This window comes from Portunus trituberculatus, chromosome 32 (genome assembly GCF_017591435.1).
Source record: "Portunus trituberculatus isolate SZX2019 chromosome 32, ASM1759143v1, whole genome shotgun sequence".
Taxonomy (NCBI): domain Eukaryota; kingdom Metazoa; phylum Arthropoda; class Malacostraca; order Decapoda; family Portunidae; genus Portunus; species Portunus trituberculatus.
The window spans coordinates 8,203,182-8,223,181 of NC_059286.1; the positions used below are offsets into that span (position 1 = coordinate 8,203,182).

At 42.6% G+C, this 20,000-nt stretch overlaps 1 protein-coding gene across 1 annotated transcript in view; it reads left to right on the top strand.

Moving 5' to 3' along the window:
• The window catches only part of LOC123512070, a 135,500-nt gene that overhangs the window by 24,323 nt on the left and 91,177 nt on the right, over positions 1–20,000 (top strand). Inside the window, 1 exon segment of the mRNA XM_045268251.1 lies at positions 18,763–18,801. The gene's annotated coding sequence lies outside the window, so the exon portion shown is untranslated.

Sequence of the window (20,000 nt, forward strand, 5' to 3'; positions counted from 1 at the left end):
ATCTCCTGACCACTCCTTGACTGTTCTGATAACTTACTGGTGTCATGAGAATACCTTACGGAACCATGATGCCTTCCAATTGTCTAGAACCTGTTAGACTATCATTGGAGTCAAAGAAAAAAAAACACACCCTTCATAACCCGCATAACTTTCAATACAGCCTGTTAAGCTATCATTGGAATAATAAAAACACTCTTGATAACCCGTATAACTTTCAATACAGCTTGTCAAACTATCTTTGGAGTCATAAAAACACTCTTGGTAACCCGTATAACTTTCAATACAGCGTTAAGCCCTTCAGTACATCAATTTTTGTCTTGAGATTTGTGTAAGATTAGACCATTTTATGTAGATTAGGAAAGGTTTATGGAGGTCAGAAGATTAATAGCCACAGTCTTCACTATTTTGATCCCTAAATAAGTTTCTGAAGCTGTATAAAGTCACCTAATAGTAAGCAGAATGAATATGGACACACGTCATGCTACTGAAGAGGTTAAACTAAGTGGCTAGTTCTATATCGTTCTTTAAAGGGAGCTGGCATTTCAAGTGTGTCTATTTTTTATTTATTTTTTTTATTTATTTATTTATACCATATGGGCCTTTCACGGGAATTTCTGGGCTAAAGGGGATACATTTTTGTGGTACCTCCTATCTCAAAGTCCATCCGTTAGGAAACCATTGCCCCGAGTGAGGAAGCCCAACCTACACTCGGACCGTGGACAGGATTCGAACCCGTGCGCTTGGAGACCCCTCGGACCCCAAAGCACGCATGGTTCCACTGTACCACGGCGGCCCTTAAGCTGGATCTCTCTCTTACATAAAAATAACAAATCGAAAACTTAGAAAATCTCGATATCTTCCGATAAATACATAAACTATCACTGGAATCACGAGAAAAAAATTCAAAAACCCCAGTAGATGAAAACAAAAACCTGTTATACCATCACTGGAGTCATGGAAAGCCCCTTGAAATCCCCAATGCATTCCACTGTGGCCTGTTCATACCTGGAACACGTCAACCAGAACATGTAGTCACTAGACACCTGCCTGACTGCTTTCAATTCTCCTCAGCCTGCTATGTTAATGTTGTAAAGGATGAGATGAAGGTTTCTCAAAGACTACGCTCAGTGAAAGATTAAGAGGAAATGTACGAGGCGGGTGTGAGAGGATCCGCTGTGGCAACCCTCGTGGAAACAACTAAAGTCAGTACTCAGAAACACTTTGCTCTCTCGCCACCATAGCGGTGGTAAGCGGGGTTTTCAAGAGTGTTTCTCCAGTTAATAGTGTAGAAATCTTGTCACTCTGCCTCTAGAAGAATAAAAACACCTTTAAAAACACTTTACTCTCTCACAACTGTTTCCTAAGGCCATAGAGATCATTATCGGGGTTTTCAAGAAGATTTCTCCAGTTATTAGTATTGAAATCATGTCAATCTATATCCAGAACAGTAAAAGCACCTTTAAAAATGTTTTGTTCTCTCACCACCACTATTTTCAAAGACCACAGGGATGAGTAGCGAGGTTTTGAAGAGTGTTTCTACAGTTGACAGTGTAGAAATCTTGCCACTCTGCCTCTAGAACAGTAGAAACACCTTAAAAGCTTGTGTAAATTGAGGTAAAGCCTTTTGAAATAGTGGAGGTGAAGCGCAGAAGTGTTTGAGAATACGAGTCTTAGAGAAGACACTACTCAAAAAAGACTCGAACATTTCTGTCATGTTTGTTAGTTTTTGTATTTAGTTCGCGATGTGTGAAATTGCCTAAGGTTGCTGAAATAGAATGACGTGTACCATTAACCTCTTCAGCAGCATGACGTGTTTCCATATTCATTCTGCTTACAATTTGCTGATTTAAAACAGCTTCAGAAACTTATGTCGGGATTGAAATAGTGAAAACTTTGGCCATTAATCTTCTGACCTCCATAGACCCTTCCTAATGTCAATAAAATGGTCTAATGACACCCGAAACTCATAGTAAAACGAGAGTCCCAGTACTGAAGGAGTTAATGTTAAGTGGATTAAATTAAGGACATCAACTCTATCAAGCCGTCACGGACACTAGCGCAGCCACCATCTCTCTCTCTCTCTCTCTCTCTCTCTCTCTCTCTCTCTCTCTCTCTCTCTCTCTCTCTCTCTCTCTCTCTGGACTTTTCTTATCTTTTTTTTTTACTCTTTCTTTATTATCATTATTTTTTTTCTATCGTGTGTTCGTAGTAGGATACCCCCTTCCCCCTCTCTCTCTCTCTCTCTCTCTCTCTCTCTCTCTCTCTCTCTCTCTCTCTCTCTCTCTCTCTCTCTCTCTCTCTCTCTCTCTCTCTCTCTCTCTCTCTCTCTCTCTCTCTCTCTCTCTCAATGGCGTCGCAGTCTATGGCAGATCGAGAGAGAGAGAGAGAGAGAGAGAGAGAGAGAGAGTCCATCTATCCATTACAATTTGAAGTTTTTTGTCAAATATTTACAATCATTCCGCTTCCAATTAAGAGACAGAATTGCATGATAGATTCTGTGTGTTTCCTCTACTGCTCTTCCCCTCCTTCCCCTTCCTCCCCTCTATTCCCCAACCCCATCACCCCTTCACCCCTTCATCCTCTCCCTTCTCTCTCCTTCTCTCTCCTTCCTATCACTTCTTTCCTATCACAAACAAGTCTTTACTCTCCTCCTTTCAATTTCTCTCCTTCCCCATCTTCACACCCATTTCCCCAATCCCATCACAACTTCACCCCTTCATCTCCTCCCCTTCTCTCCCATTCTCTCTCTTCTTCATCACTCCTCCCCATCACAAACAAGTCTTTATTCTTCCCCATTCAATTTCTCTTCTTTCCACATCCTCTCATCTACTCCCAAACCTTTCTCTCTCCTATTCTCTATCCTCTCCATCAGTCCTTACCCATCACATTCTTTCCCATTCATTTCCCCCTTTCCTTCCCCTCTTCTCCTCCTCACTAAACCTCTCTCTTTCTCATTCTTAACTATTGATCTTCCCCATTCCTTCTCATTCCCATTCCTACCATTCTTTTCCTCACCATTTCTCTCCCATTTCACTTCCCTATTCCTTCTCTCATTCCGACCATTCCTACTCCTAAAGGCATTCCAGTCCTTACGGGAGAAAGATGAAGGGTCTGTGTGTCTGTCTGTGTGTGTGTGTGTGTGTGTGTGTGTGTGTGTGTGTGTGTGTGTGTTTCTATCTATTTATCTGCGTTTCTCTCTATTTTTCTGTTTGTCTGTCTGTGTGTCTGTTTGTCTGTCTGCGTGTCTGTGTGTCTGTCTGTGTGTGTGTTTGTGTATCTGTCTGTTTTTCTATTTGTCTGTCTGTGTGTCTGTCTGTCTGTCTCTGTGTCTGTTTTTCTGTTTGTCTGTCTGTGTGTGTCTCTCTGTCTGTCTGTCTGTATGTGTGTGTGTGTTTGTTTGTCTGTCTGTTTGTCTGTGTGTGTCTGTCTGTCTCTTTGTTTTTCTATCTGTTTGTGTCTGTGTGTTTGTTTTTTCTGTCTGTGTGTCTGTCTGTTTTTTCTGTCTGTCTGTCTGTGTGTCTGTGTGTGTCTGTCCAGCTATATAAAAATGGCCTTAAATATTGATGTTGTGTTTTTCCCCAGTAGACATAAACTAAATCTGCTTTTCACTATATATATTTCACTCTATTATTTTTCTCTCAGTAAAAAAAAAAAAGAAGAAAAAGAAATGAAAACAGTCTGCATTATGTTCGTTTTCATATATTTTCCTTCTTTTCCTTCTTTTTTTCTTCCTTTCAGGCTTTCTTTTTCACGCGATCACCAGAAGGCAGTTTGAAAGGCAGGTCAAAGAAGTGATTGAGTGGAGGAAGACTGTAGTAGCTAGGAATCAGTCTGACCTCATTAAAAAGACTGCATTAGCAAGGATTTAGTCTGAACTGTCATTAATTAGCAAGGATTCAGTCTAATCTGTTAATAAAAAGATTGTATTAGCAAGGAATTGGTCTGACCTGTAATTAGTAAGTCTGTATTAGTCTGTAATCAGTCTAGCCTGTAATTAACCTCTTCAGGCACTTCCACATTAATTTTGTTTACTATTTATTGATTTTATACAGCTTCAGAAACTTATATGGAGACAAAGATAGTGAAGACTCTGCCCATTAATCTTCTGACCTCCATAGACGCTTCCTAATGTCAATAAAAGCGTCTAATTACACACAAAACTCAAGGTAAAAATGCGTCCCAGTACTGAATGGGGTTAAAAATAAGTCTGTATCTGTGTGTGTGTGTGTGTGTGTGTGTGTGTGTGTGTGTGTGTGTGTGTGTGTGTGTGTGTGTGTGTGTGTGTGTGTTCATTATCTGTATTTTTCTATGTAATTGAGTAAGCCGGCCAAGAGCAACAAAAATAATGTAAAAATAAAAAGGCCCACTTGATTGCCAGTTCCCTTAAAGGTCAAATAGAGTTAATCAAAAGTCTGGGACAAATATCACGAGGAGTGGGAGTCATGCGTTGTCTTGCCTTTCTCTCTCTCTCTCTCTCTCTCTCTCTCTCTCTCTCTCTCTCTCTCTCTCTCTCTCTCTCTTCGAATCTCAGCTGGTGGCGTAGCAGTTCCCTTGTGACTGTTTAGCGTTGTGCTGTCGACATGTTCAAGGACCAAAGTATCAGTATCCAGTATTTTTCTCAAGTTTCCTGTTCTCTTTTACCTTTAATTTCCCTTTTTATCCCATTTCTCATTAGCATTCTTTCTCATTTTCGACTATCTTAAATTCGTAACGTCTTTTTGATAGAGTACGCGGGGGTTTAAGGCTGTTTTTAATGGTCCTGTGATAAATTGGCAGGCATTGTACATTTCTCTGTGCTATCCTTAAGTTTCACTAGTCTGTAATAGAGTATAAGGGTTTTTAGAGCTGTTTTTAAGAGTCTAGTCATAAATTGACATGTTGTTTTATCGCATCCTTAACTTTCATTTGCTTACAACAAAGTACTCTGCTGTTTTTTACGAGTCTAGCCATGAATTAGCAAGAATTCTATTTTTTTTTTTTTTTTTGTGTGTGTGTTATCTTTTATTTTCACTAGTTTAGAATAAAGTTTACGGGTCTTTCAGTGCTCTAGCGATAAATGGACCGGAATTCTACGTTGTTCTATGCATTCCTTTATTTCCACTAATCTAAAGTAGTTTTTTACACCTTTAGGGATAAATTAACGAGAATTCTACATTATTAACCAAATTAGCACTCGTGAGAAGCCGTCCTATCATGTTTCTGTGGCCTTGGAAAACAGTCATGGTGAGAGAGCAAGATGAGTCAAGCTGGCGACATCAACCTGTAAGAGTCATTACATTCACATCGCGGTGGTGTTGAGTGTGAGTGGTGCAACTTTCACTCATATCTTGTTGTCTCACGCTCTGTAATCCATGTGACACCATGATGCCTTAGTTAGTTACAAGTGGTAGAAGTAGTAGTAGTAGTAGTAGTAGTAGTAGTAGTAGTAGTAGTAGTAGTAGTGGTGGTAGTAGTAGTAGCAGTGGTGGTGGTGGTAGCAGTGGTGGTGGCAGTAGTGGTGGTGGTGGTGGTGGTGGTGGTGGTGGTGGTGGTGGTGGTGGTGGTGGTGGTGGTGGTGGTGGTGGTGGTGGTGGTGGTGGTGGTGGTGGTGGTGGTGGTGGTGGTGCAGGTGGTGGTGGTGGTGAGTGGTAGCAGTGGTGGTGGTGGTGGTGGTGGTGGTGGTGGTGGTGGTGGTGGTGGTGGTGGTGGTGGTGGTGGTGGTGGCAGTGGTGGTGTGGTGGCAGTGGTGGTGGTGGTGGTAGTGGTGTGGTGGTAGCAGTGGTGGTGGTAGAGTAGTAGTGGTAGTAGTAGTAGTAGTAGTAGTAGTAGTAGTAGTAGTAGTAGTAGTAGTAGTAGTAGTAGTAGTAGTAGTAGTAGTAGTAGTAGTAGTAGTAGTAGTAGTAGTAGTGGTAGTAGTAGGTGATAGTTTTGTTATGTTCTGCAAGTGGTGTCTGTTATCCTACTTTCTCTCTCTCTCTCTCTCTCTCACACACACACACACACACACACACACACACACACACACACACACACACACACACACACACACACACACACACACACACACACATCACGTGAAAGTTAGTGAAACGTCATCAGTCCCTTTGGTCTTATATTTAGAGAGAGAGAGAGAGAGAGAGAGAGAGAGAGAGAGAGAGAGAGAGAGAGATTGGGCCACTCCTCCCCTCAAAAAGTTTATTTACAAAGGTCACATATTAACAATCAAAAGAGCGTATGGCCTTTCCTAGTAACGACGCTGATCACTGGAATATATTATTAGATTTGCTGACGTTCGTACTAATACATGAGGAAGGGTGGAGAGGAGATGGGAAGAGGGAGAGAGAGGTGGAGGGGAACTGAGTGAGGGAGAGAGAGAGAGAGAGAGAGAGAGGTCGGGGGAACTGGGGAAGGGAGATGCTGGCTGAGCAGGGGATGTAAGATGGTGCAATTCTTGTTTGACGCTGTTCATGTATTTATTTGTGGAGTTGTTTGAGTAAGCGTTTCTTTCTAATCATGGTGAAATTTGTATCCCCTCCTCTCTCTCTCTCTCTCTCTCTCTCTCTCTCTCTCTCTCTCTCTCTCTCTCTCTCTCTCTTGACATGTGAGAGAGAGAGAGAGAGAGAGAGAGAGAGAGAATATTGTAATGAAAAGATATATAAGAGAGAGAAATGAATAAAAGCATACATAAAGAGATTAGGATAAATAACAAGAGAGAGAGAGAGAGAGAGAGAGAGAGAGGAATAAGACAAAAATGGTGTGTGTGTGTGTGTGTGTGTGTGTGTGTGTGTGTGTGTGTGTTTTCTGTCTGTCTGTCTGTGTGTCTGTCTAACTTTATAAAATGAGTGTAAATATTGATCAATGAATTAATTTTCTCTTCGCTCTATAATTTAGTTTTTTTTTTTTACGTCCAATAAAAGAAAAAATAAAGAAAATAGTCTTCCTTATGTTCGTTCTGTTACATTTTCCTTTCCTTCTTTTTTTTTCTTCCTTTCGTTTTTTTTTTTTTTTCTTGTGTTTGTGTTTCTCTTCTTTTTTCTCTTTTCATTTTATTTCTCGTTCTTGGTCATTGCAAGATTATTCTTTCTTCTTTATCTTTTTATTCTCTAATTCCAGTGTTCTCTCCTTGTTCCCTTATCACACACACACACACACACACACACACACACACACACACACACACACACACACACACACACTTGTTCCTTCTTATCATTTCTGATTAATTTCTCATCTTATCTTTTTTCTCACTTTCTCGTATGTAATAAATTCTGTAGACAGACAGACAGACAGACAGACAGACAGACAGATAGATAGATAGATAACTACAAGAACACACACACACACACACACACACGGCCCGGTAGCTCAGTGATTAGAGCGCTGGCTTCACAAGCCAGAGGACCGGGGTTCGATTCCCCGGCCGGGTGGAGATATTTGGGTGTGTCTCCTTTCACGTGTAGGTGGTGTTCACCTAGCAATGAGTAGGTACGGGATGTAAATCAAGGAGTTGTGACCTTGTTGTCCCGGTGTGTGGTGTGTGCCTGGTCTCAGGCCTACCCGAAGATCGGAAATAATGAGCTCTGTGCTCGTTCCGTAGGGTAACGTCTGGCTGTCTCGTCAGAGACTGCAGCAGATCAAACAGTGAAACACACACATATACACAAAAGCGGTCTTCAGTTTTCAATCGTTAGGGCAGAAATCATAAACGTTTTCTACCTTTAGGCGTGAATCAGAAACGTTTTGGTGCAGCTGTATGGGTGACTTAGGTAAGTAGGTTAGTACTTTCCGAGCAGTGTTTCTTAATGTTATTCCCCCAGCATCATTTCCCCAGGCCACGGAGATGTATTGGGTAAGTCTCTGGTGATATGCGTTTGTCTCTTTGTCTCTCTGGGTAAGGCTGAGTGCTTGCTGAATTGCTACTAGAGTTATGTAAGTCTTTGAAAATTGCAGTAACTTTCCACTAAAACCTATTCAAGTAAGGGGTTATGAAAGAAGACTTGGAACTCTACCCCTCCCAACAGTTACTGCCATTATAGCTTTTTATCCTTTTCAGTACTGGAACGCATTTTTTTCTTGAGATCTGTGTGCGATTAGACCATTTTTATTGATATTAGGAAGTATGTGGAGGTCATAAGGTTAATGGCCACTGTCTCCACTATTTTAATCCTCCACATAAGTTTCTGAAGCTGTATAAAATCGCCAAATATCAAGCACAATGAATATGGGAGCTAGGCATGATACTGAAGGGCTTAAACTATCATTGGAGTCATGGAAAGGTTTAATAAAATTTGATAACTTTTATTAGTTTGATTAAAGGTTTATGAATATCTTTACTATCATCTGTATTGAGTTTCCCATTCCTTTTTTCATTCCTTCCCTTCCACATCCCCCTTTTTTTTTCTCCTTTTTTTAATGAAATGGTTCTCTATGTAAAAGGAAAAATGTGTGTGTGATATCATTGTTTTGTATTTGTATTTTTTTTTTTTTTTCAGTTGCTTCGTGTATTTGTTAGTAAGGCTGGACGGAGGTGGAGCGTAGAGGTTCAGTCTTTCAGTGTTGGGCGTTGGTTGGGGGAGTGTGTCTAGATGTGGCCGTGCTTGGTGTTAGCCACGATTGTCATGGCTTATCAAATCTTCCTCAAACTTGGGATTTTTTTTTTTTTTTTTTTTACGTTGAGGCCTATAGCGCCTGTAGGCACACTTGAAGAGTGTATGGGAACTTGAGAAGCGCTGTTCAGCTTCCCATTTTATTTATAGTGGTACCCATTTTATGGGGCCCATATCACCCCCGAAGCTCATCTTGGGTGTAACCACCAAGAACCTGGGTATCATGGTGATATGTAGGTAACTTTAAACCACTCGACAAATGACAAAGTGTTTAAGGCTGTACGTGGTTGGATTCGAACCTACGTCTGCCCGATCCCACGTTCACCAGCTTATCCACTATGTCACCACCTCCCTTATTGACTTGATAGTGTGTGTGCGTCATACGTCACGTGTGTGTATGTACGTAAACGTGTGTGTGTGTGTGTGTGTACGTGTGTGTGTTTACCAAGCGTTGTGCATTGAGGTGACTAAGACACCACGTGGCTCCTCGCTGGTCCCGCCCTTTGCTCCGCCCCCTCAGGCCAGCCCTGCCTGGCCTGCCATCGCTATGACCAGGGCCACGTACCTTGCGTGGGCGTGGGTGAGCAGGAAGCGATCTTGGTTTGAACTGGGACTGGTGATTATTATTTTTCCATTAAATTGTAGCGGGGAAACCCGCAATGCGGCCCTAGTCTGACAACAAGACTAGTCTGTTCCTGAGCCACCACGTCACACCAGTAGAAGAGTATAACAGTGCGGCGGCAGCGGAGGCAGGGCCACTCGCGCGATCCCGCTCACTGCGCCACGGCACGCACCGCACCACACCACACCACTCCTCACCGCACTGCCACATGGACCGCCACAACCTGCCGTCCCACACGCCGCGTGGCGCACGCTACAGCAGCGGACTCCCGCAGCAGGAGCAGCTGGACGGCAGCGGGCAGGAGTCCCTGGTGCCGGAGTGGTCCGAAGTGCCCTCGCCCTACTGTCCAGAGCAGCCTGATCCTGACAGCGACGCCCTGTGGCTGCCCCTCAGAGAGCCTAACCATGGGGCGCACTCTGTCCACCACGCCCCCGACAGGGACGCCCTCCACGAGGTGCCGGCGCCCTTTGACCCTATGACGCCCGCCTTCCCCTCCACCAACGTCGCTCCGTCTCGCAGGAACCGCCGCGGCGCCGCCAGGAGGAGAAGAAATTCCCAGGAGATGGAGCGAGACCTGAAGGCGCAGCTGGAGCAGCTGAAGCGGGAGCACGAGGTGCTGGCGGCGGAGAAGATGAGGCTGCAGCATGTGACCACACTGATGGAGCAAGAGGTGCAGCGTCGCAAGGAGGAAGACCAGAGGTTGATGATGAGGGCGCTCGACCCTACCAGAGACCTCTTCCGCTGAAACTGACTCTGACACCTTCCTCTTGTGCTGATGTGAACGTTGACACTCGTCGCTTATATGTAAACTGAGGCTGACGCCAGCACCACAGCACCGCGCGCTGATGGTGACGGTGAGGCAGCCTGCACCATCTCAGGATTTTTTGTTTGTTGTATGATTGTTGTCTTCTAAACATACTGTGTATGTATTGAAACCTATAATGCTGTGTGTGTGTGTGTGTGTACCGTGAAATTACAATATACATATGGACCATCCTTCATGTTTTTATCTTCTGGTGATGGGAGAGACTGGAGTGAGGGAGGGAAAGTGTGAGGTGTGATGGTGGACGGACACACGGCGGAGACGCATGGACAAGACTGACCAGTGAGTTGACCACACCAAGGTAAAAAGAACCTTTCTTTATCTTGGGCCACACCGCGCCACTCAAGAGGAGTGACGACTGACCACAGTAGAACCGCCTCGCAGCGCACGTCACCCACGAACCTGTGGCCTCGCTGGGTAGCAAAGGCATCGATCACAGAAAGACATGCGGTAATGAAAACAAAGGCATGAAACAACAGAAAACGAAAACATGAAACAACAGATAGGCATGAAACAGAAAACAGAGGCATAAAACATCAAACAGCAAGGCATCAAACAACAAAAAACTAATGCACCAAACAAAACAAAGCAAAAAAATACAGAAAATAAAGCCATAAAACAACAGAAAGCCACGAGACAACAGAAAAATAAGCATGACACACAGAAAGACAAGCCACACACACACACACACACACACACACACACACACACAGGACACAAAGACACGGAACAAGGTAAAAAAAAAAAAAAGCATGAGACAGAAACAAGAGTAACAGGATGATGAGTGGAGCGTTCGTTGAATTGAGTGATGATGAGGAAGAGGTAGTGGTGGAATAGTGAGGGAGTGAGATGAGGGGAGACATTAGGCAGGCTGGTAGGCAGGATGGAGAGAAGTGAGGGGAGGCACTAGGAAGGCTGGCAGGCAGTAGGGAGTGAAGTGAGGGGAGGCACTAGAAAGGCTGGTAGGCAGGAGGAAGTAAAGTGAGGGGAGGCAGGTTGGCAGGCTGGCTGGTTGACAAGGACACGAGGGGAGGCAGTGACGAACGAGTTCCCAGAGGGGTCCCGCAAGTGTCAGGTTCCACGAGAGATGAGAGCACCACATGTGACGGATACCGGAACTAAGACCAGCAACTAAAATCGACCCAGCGTGAACTGACTCGAGAGGGCAAACAGAACCCCGACTGGCAGTGATTTGACCCGAGGGAGTCCAGAAAAGACCTTCACATCGTCTGCTGGAATGAACGGTAGAGAAGAATGAACGCCAGGGTAAGCTAGACTGAGCGGCGAGGATTTCTCTACATGCTGTCTCTTATCGTAGAACAGAACGCATAACTTTATATGTTTTTTTTACTAAGGTTCGTATTTAGAGACGCTTTGATCTCTTAGCACGACTATTTTCCAAGGTAACAGATGATTAGCGTGGTTTTCAAGTGTGTTTCCCCAGTTAATATTGTAGAAATCTTGTCATTCTGCCTTTAAAACAATAAAAAATATCCTTAAAAACGCTCTTATTTCTCACCACGACTATTTTGCAAGGCCACAGAGATGATTAGCGTGGTTTTCAAGTGTGTTTCCCCAGTTGATAATGTAGATATCTTGTCACTCTGCCTCTAGAACCATAAAAATACCTTTAAAAACGCTCTTATTTCTCATCAAGAATATTTTCTAAGGTCACAGAGATGATTAGCGTGGTTTTCAAGAATGTTTCTCCAGTTAATAATGTAGAGATCTTGTCATTCTGCCGGTAGAAATGTAAAAACTCCTTAAAACTTGTGTAGATTTAAATAAAGCCTTTTGAAATAATGGAGGTGAAGCGCAAAAAGAATACGAGTCTCAGCTCAAGATGAAATGTGAAGTGTCCATTTTAGATGATAAGTAAGGGACAGAGTGAGGACGTTCAGTGTAGTAGAGGTGGGGCAGCTGAGTGTCATTGAAGAAGAGTGGATAGTTTCTAGGTGATGCTGGTGCTGATTGGTGATGAATATTGCACCATATTCTAAAACATGTCTTTTCTTTTTTTTATGTAGAAGAGAAGGCCAGCCAAAGGCAACAAAATGTTTGAAAAAAGGCCCGCTTGAATGCTGGTTCTCTAAAAGATAGGTAAAGGGTTAGCCAGATAGGGAGCAAATGCCTCGATAACTCCCTCTTGAAAGAAGACAAGTAGTAGAAAACGAAAAAACAGAGGCAGGAAGAGGGAGTTCCAGAGTTTACCAGTGAAAGGGATGAATGATTGAGAGTACTGGTTAACTCTTCGTTAGAGAGTTGGACAGAAAAGGGATGAGAGGAAGAAGAAAGCCTTGTGCAGTGAGGCCGCAGGAGGAGGGGAGTTACGCAGTTAGCAAGATCAGTAGAGCGGTTACCATGAAAATAGCGATAAAAGATAAAAAGAGATACATCATTTTGGCGGTGAGAAAGAGGCTGAAGACAGTCAGTCAGAGAAGAGGATTTGATGAGACGAAAAGCTTTTGATTCCACCCTATCTAATAAAACAGTGTGAGTCTGTGCCCACACGCCCCCAATCCAGCAGTGTGGGGCTCATGGAAAATATTAACTCGAGCGGCCGATCCAACTACACATACTGCACAGTGGGAGTAAGCTCGTATGAAGAAAAAAGAACACAAGGGTTGAGTTACGAGAAGGGAACGCAATGAATAGGCACAAATGAAAAAGTTATCTCGAGCTCCTGACCCAACTTTACATATTGCACAGTGGGGAGAAGCTCGTATGAAGAACACACGGTTGAACTACAAGAAGGGAATATAATGAATAGACACAGATGGAAAATGTTATCCCGAACGGCTGACCAACTACACATACTAAAACAGTGGGGGAATAAGCTCGTATGAAGAAAAAGAACACAAGGGTTAAACTACAATGGAATATAATGAATAGACAGATAGAAAAAGTTATCTCGACAGTTCGTATTTTTTTTTTTTTTTTTTGTGTGTGTGTGTGTAGGGAAGAGGGCCAACCAAGAGCAAAAAAAAAAAAAAAGATTAAGAAAAGGCCTACTTGAGTGCTGGTTCTCTACAAAGAGGAAAAGCGTCAGCCAAAATTAGGAAACAAATGCCTCGATACCTCTCTCTTAAAAGAAGACAAGTCGTAGAAAGTCGGAAATACAGATGCAGGGAGGGAGAAGAAGAACGAAAGGGTTGGTGCAGGAAGCCGACAGATCTGCACATGGCAGTCTCTGTATGAAACATGGCTTTCTACTCCCACACCTACTCAGAAATGTATGTTACCTGTCCAAGCTTCTCGTAACCCTTTCCGTACTGGGACACATTTTTACTTTGAGGTTTGCGTACAATTAGACCATTTTATTTGCGCCAGGTAGGGTGTATGAAAGTCAGAAGATTAATGGCCAGAGTCTTCACTATTGTAATCCCCCACATGAGTTTCTGAAGCTGTATAAAATCGCCAAATAGTAACCAGAATAGATAATGAAACGCGTCCTGGTACTGAAGGGATTAACTTACTGTAGGGTGAGTCTGTCTCTCTTATCTGCCAGTCTATTTGAGAGCCAGTTTCTCCCCATCTCTTTATTTAATGTAGCTTCATCAAGTCTGAGCCAGTCATCTCTTATCCTACCTCGGTCTGGCGTCATCCTTGTTGAATCTATTACAGGTAATTAAAATCCATTATGAAAACTGGTTTCTTCTTTTTTCTCTATTTTTTTTCCTTTTATTTGACTTAATCGATTTTGATCCAGTCATCTGACCTGCCTTTGTTAAGTAAGTGGAGCTTGTTGCACTTGTTTACTGCTCTATATAACGACCAGTCTCTCTCTCTCTCTCTCTCTCTCTCTCTCTCTCTCTCTCTCTAAGATTCAACCAGAAACTTCTTGTTCTTTCCTGCTCAGACCCTGATGTTTTCCACTCACGCACCACAATAACTCCACCACCACCATTCACCTCACCGCTCTCCTAACCTCACTGTAACAAGATTTAACCAGTAATCTCTTGTCTCTCACCCTCCCCGCTCTCTCTCTCTCTCTCTCTCTCTCTCTCTCTCTCTCTCTCTCTCTCTCTCAGGGGCTACTCTTTTTTACCCTCCCCCCACGCGCACGCCTTCTCCCACACACACCGCTTAACCACGCTCTCCTTCTCCCCTCTCCCGTCTCCCCTCTTCCTCTCTCGTGACACTGGGAGACAAGGCACATAAAAAAATACTGAATCTGTAAGAGAGAGAGAGAGAGAGAGAGAGAGAGAGAGAGAGAAGCAGTTATCACATTATCTTCAGTCAGCTAAAATTTTGAGAACATTCCTTCTCCGCCCACATTCACACCCACACACTACGGTGGTGTAGAGGATAAGGTGTTGAGCATGGGGATCAGGTAGACGTCCATGCGTAGGTTCGAATCCCACCACGTGCCGCCTTGAAACTTTGTCAATTGTCGAGTGGTTTAAAGTTACTTCCCTGTCACCAAGATACCCTGGTTCTAGGTGGAAGTGTAATTGCCTTACTCCAAATATACGCTTGGATGGTGATATGGGCCCTAATATGGATACCACTATAAATAAAATTGCCTGCGCCGCTAATGGGTGAAGGCTGAACAGTGCTACTCATAATCTTTAAGTATACCTACAGGCGCTAACATAAAACACACACACACACACACATACCCACTCAGACACCCACACCCATGCAAACACACACGCACACATACCCACTCAGACACCCACACCCACGCAAACACACACACACAACCACACCACACACACACACACACACACACATACACACACACATACCCACTCAGACACCCACACCCACGCAAACAGACATAAGACTCATAAGAACACGAAGGTTGATGCAGAACGTTACTATATACACGTGCCACTTCTTATATGTAAAAAAAAACATGTCTGTTTATTTCTATTTATCTTCTCTGTGTATTTAATTAATTAATGTATCTTCAAAGTCCCGTATTGACTCTTAACATGAAGGTAGATGCAGAAAGTTACTCTACACCCGTGGCAGTTCTTATATAAAAACGCGCCTCCCAGTTGCTTTTATCTTCTCTATCTATCTAATTTGTCTGATCGTTCTTCTAAACCTGTCACTGACTCTTGAAAACACGGTCTGGTGCAGAAAGGCACTATATATAAGTCTATTCGTGGCAGTTCTTTTATAAAAACGCGCCTCCCTGAACGTTCTTTTTATCTTTTCTATCTATTTAGTTTGTCTGATCTTTCTTCTAAATCTCTCATTGACTCTTGAAAGCAGGAAGGTCTGGTGCAGAAAGGCAATATACATAAGCCTATACGTGGCAGCTCTTATTATATAAATCTCGCCTCCCTATTTTTCTTTTTATTTATCTTTATCTATCTAATTTGTCTCACTTTTTTTTTTCTTAAGTCCCCTATTGACCCTTAAGAACAAGAGGGTCTGGTGCAGAAAAACACTATATATAAACCTACACGTGGCAGTTCTTATATATAAATCTCGCCTCCCTATTTTCATTTATCTTTTCTATCTATTTAATTTGTCTACTCTTTCTTCTAAACCTCTCAATAACTCTTGAAAACACGGTCTGGTCCAAAAAGCCTATGCGTGGCAGTTCATGTACAAAACAAGACACATTCCTGTTTTTTATTTATTTATACTTTTTATTTATGTAAGAGGGAGAACTACCAAGGGCAAAAAAAATTTATCCTCTCTATCTAATGTGTCTAATGTTTCTTTTACATCCCTGTTGACTCTTAAGAACACGAAAGGTTGGTCCAGAAAGTCACAAGTTCTTATATAAATCACCTGTCTCTTTCTATTGACCGCTATCTATAAATTTCAACGATCTTTCAGTCTTTTAAGGCCTGACTACTGAGTGCTGAGTGTGCTGCAGACGTCCACCACAGCACCATAGTCAGCGGGTACATGTAAGGTACACAAGTGAAGCATACGTTTGCACAATGGCCAAGCAAACTTCATCTTAAATACTCTCTTTGTAATTAACTTCAGTTTAATTTACATCATTAACTTCAGGACATGGAAGGATACGTACCTGATCAGTGTGTGTGTGTGTGTGTGTGTGTGTGTGTGTGTGTGTGTGTGTGTGTGTGTGTGTGTGTGTGTGTGTGTGTGTGTGTGTGTGTGTGTGTGTGTGTGTGTGTGTGTGTGTGTGTGTGTGTGTGTGTGTGTGTGTGTGTGTGTGTGTGTGTGTGTTTTTTGTTTTTTTTACGTAAGGAAGAGGGCCAGCCTAGGGCAAAAAAAAGAAAGTTAGAAAAAGGCCCACTTGAGCGCTGGCTCTCCAAAGAGTTCAAAAAGTGCCAAAACCGTCAGCCAAATTAGGGGAGCAAATGCCTCGATACCTCCCTCTTAAAAGAAGACAAGTTGTAGGAATTCGGAAATACAGATGCAGGGAGGGATCGAGTTCCAGAGTTTACCAGTGAAAGGGATGAATGATTGAGCGTACTGGTTAACTCTTGCATTAGTGAGTTGGACAGAATAGGGATGAGAGGAAGAAGAAAGCCTTGTGCAGCGTGGCCGCAGGAGGAGGGAGGCATGCAGTTAGCAAGATCAGTAGAACAGTTACCATGAAAATAGCGATAAAATATAGAAAGGGATGCAACATTTCGGCGGTGAGAAAGAGACTGAAGACAGTTAGTCAGAGGAGGGAGTTGATGAGACGAAGAGCTTTCGATTCCACCCTATCAAGCAAAGCTGTGTGACTGGAACCCCCAAACATGCGAAGAGTACTCCATACAGGGACGGATAAGGCCCTTATACAGAGTAAGCAGTTGGAGGGGCGAGAAAAACTGTCGGAGACGCCTCAGAACACCTAATTTCATAGAAGCTGTTTTAGCAAGAGATGAGATGTGAAGTTTCCAGTTAAGATTATGAGCAAAGGACAGACCGAGGATATTCATTGTGGAAGAGGGAGACAGTTGAGTGTCATTGAAGAAGAGGGATAGTTGTCTGGAAGGTTGTGTCGAGTTGATAGATGGAGGAATTGAGTTTTTGAGGCATTGAAAACTACTAGATTTTCTCTGCCCCAATCGAAAATCTTAGAAAGATCGGAAGTCAGGCGTTCCGTGGCGTCCCCGCGTGATCTGTTGATTTCCTGAAGGGTTGGACGTCTCTGAAAGAACGTGGAAAGATGTAGGGTGGTATCATCAGCGTAGGAGTGGATAGGGCAAGAAGTTTGGTTAAGAAGGTCATTAATGGATAATAGAAAGAGAGTGGGTGACAGGACAGAACCCTGAGGAACACCACTATTAATAGGTTTAGAAGAACAGTGGCCGTCTACCACAGCAGCAATAGAAGAAGGAGAGCTGTCTTTAGAGGGTAGGCTGTGACTACCCCCTTGAGTTGTGTGTGTGTGTGTGTGTGTGTGTGTGTGTGTGTGTGTGTGTGTGTGTGTGTGTGTGTGTGTGTGTGTGTGTGTGTGTGTGTGTGTGTGTGTGTGTGTGTGTGTGTGTGTGTGTGTGTGTGTGTGTTTATAGGAGAAAAGATATCTTAGAAGGAAAAAATGTCATGTAAGAAATCAAGATAAGATTAGATTAACCACTTCAGTGGAAGCCATTTTTTCCTCAAAAAACTTCATTTTTTTACAGGGAAAAGATTAAATGCTGGAAAATTTACGAATACTTATTTATCTACTTATTTATTTATCTAACATTTTCACCTTGAGATTTTTGTGCGATTAGACCATTTTATCTACATTAGGAAACGTCTATAAAGGTCATCACTATTTTTAGTATGGATATAACCCCTTCAATACTGGGACACATTTTCACCTTAAGACTTGTGTACGATTAGACCATTTTATTGGCATTAGGAAAGCTCTATGGAGGTCAAAAAGATTAATGGCCACAGTCTTTACTATTCTAATCCCAACATGTGTTTCTGAAGCTGTGTGAAATCAAAATAGTAACCAGAATGAATATGGAAACGCGTCCTACCACTGAGAGGATTAAACTGTTAGGTATTGATGCAACTCGCCTCCCATGCACGTGTTTCAGATAAGAAGACACGTAATATTCCATCTATTAAGTCACTCATTACTATTTCGAGAAGTTTTACGGGTATGGTGGGAGCGAGTGACTGTTTCCGCCATATTCAGGAACGCTTCCCTCTCTCACCGCGACCATTTTCAAAGACCACGTAGACGATTAGCCGAGTTCTAAAGAGTATCTGCCTTATCGATGATGCAGAAAGCCTGTTAACATGCCATTAGAATTACAGAAATGCCCTTGAAAACTCGTGTCACTCTAATTAGTCCTTTTAAACTAATGAAGGTGTCACTAGAATAACAGAACCATCCTTAAAACTCGTGTCACTTCAACTAGAGCCCTTGGAAAACAGTGGAAGTGTCACTAAAATTATACAGAACCATCCTTAAAAACCCGCATCATTTCAACTAGACTCCTTTGAAACTAACCTCCATAGACCCTTCCTAATATCAATAAAATGGTCTAATCTTACACAAATCTTAACCCTTTCATTACTAGGACTTCCATATTCATTCTGCTTGCTCTCTGGTGATTTGATACAGCTTCAGAAACTTATGTAGGGATTAAAACAGTGAAGACTTTGGCCATTAATCATCTGACCTCCATAGACTCTTCCTAATGCCTTTAATATGTTGAAATCGTACACAAATCTTAAAGTAAAAAGTGTTTCCCATTACTGAATTGGTTAAGACCGAGTAGCTATTTTACATGTCTTGAATAAGGGCTTGATATATCTATGTAGAGAAGAATGTGGATATTCACCATAATTCACTGTTCCAGGTGCGAGGGTTCACCAATCTGCCGAGCGCTGCCGGAAAGGTAAGTGTGTGTGTGTGTGTGTGTGTGTGTGTGTGTGTGTGTGTGTGTGTGTGTGTGTGTGTGTGTGTGTGTGTGTGTAAAACTAGCGAACAATATGGACAGCTTTCTTCCTCCCTCTCTCTCTCTCTCTCTCTCTCTCTCTCTCTCTCTCTCTCTCTCTCTCTCTCTCTCTCTCTCTCTCTCTCTCTCTCTCTTCAGGTTTTCTGGTATGTATTTACTTATTTATTTATTCATTCGTTCGTTTACTGATTGATGTGTTAATTCTTTCTCTTATTTTATTTTTTCCACTCTCTTGGATTTGTTCATTTCTTGTTCGGTTTATTGCTTCGTTTATCACTCTCTCTTTCTCTTTATATATGTTTTGTTTACTAGGTTCTGCTTCCTTGACCCTTTAATACCATGACGCGTTTCCATGTTCATTGTGTTTACTATTTGGGGATTTTATGCAGCTTCAGAAACTCATGTGGGGGATTAGAATAGTGAAGACGGTGGCCATTAATCTCCTGACCTCCATAGACCCTTCGTAATGTCAATGAAGTCCCCTAATTATACCCAAAAATTATGGTAAAAATGTTTCCTAGTATTGAATGAGTTAATGGGCAGAGTCTTCACTATTTTAATCCCCAACATGAGTTTCTGAAGCTGTATAGAATCACCAAATAGTAAGCAGAATAAATATGAAAACACGTCATGCTATTAAAAGAATGAGTAAGCGAGGGTAGGGCGTAGCGTGGGCTGAATGTCAAAGCAAGAGTTGAATGTCAAGATGTGGGTTGTATGTTAGGGCGTGGGCGTGATATGGGTGTGGTGGTGTGGGCCAGGAGAGGTGGGTGGAGCGTGAGGGTGGCAGGAGGAGTAATAGGACTGGAGTACTGGAGTTTGCCCATTCTCACCTTAGTATGAGTGAAACAGAGAGGCAGAGGAGCTAAGGGACAGGAAAAGCACACACACACACACACACACACACACACACACACGAAAATAAGAAGGAAAGAAAAATAGAGAAAAAATCAATAAAAACAAACTATTTTATTCTCAACTGTGAAAAAAAAACTTTTGTGGAAAACCGAAAAATAGAGAAAAAAAAATTAAAATTAAAAGGCACACGCACGCACGCACGCACGTATAATTCTCTTTAGCACCGCACGATTTCCGTTATGCAAACAAATTTACCGAGAGAGAGAGAGAGAGAGAGAGAG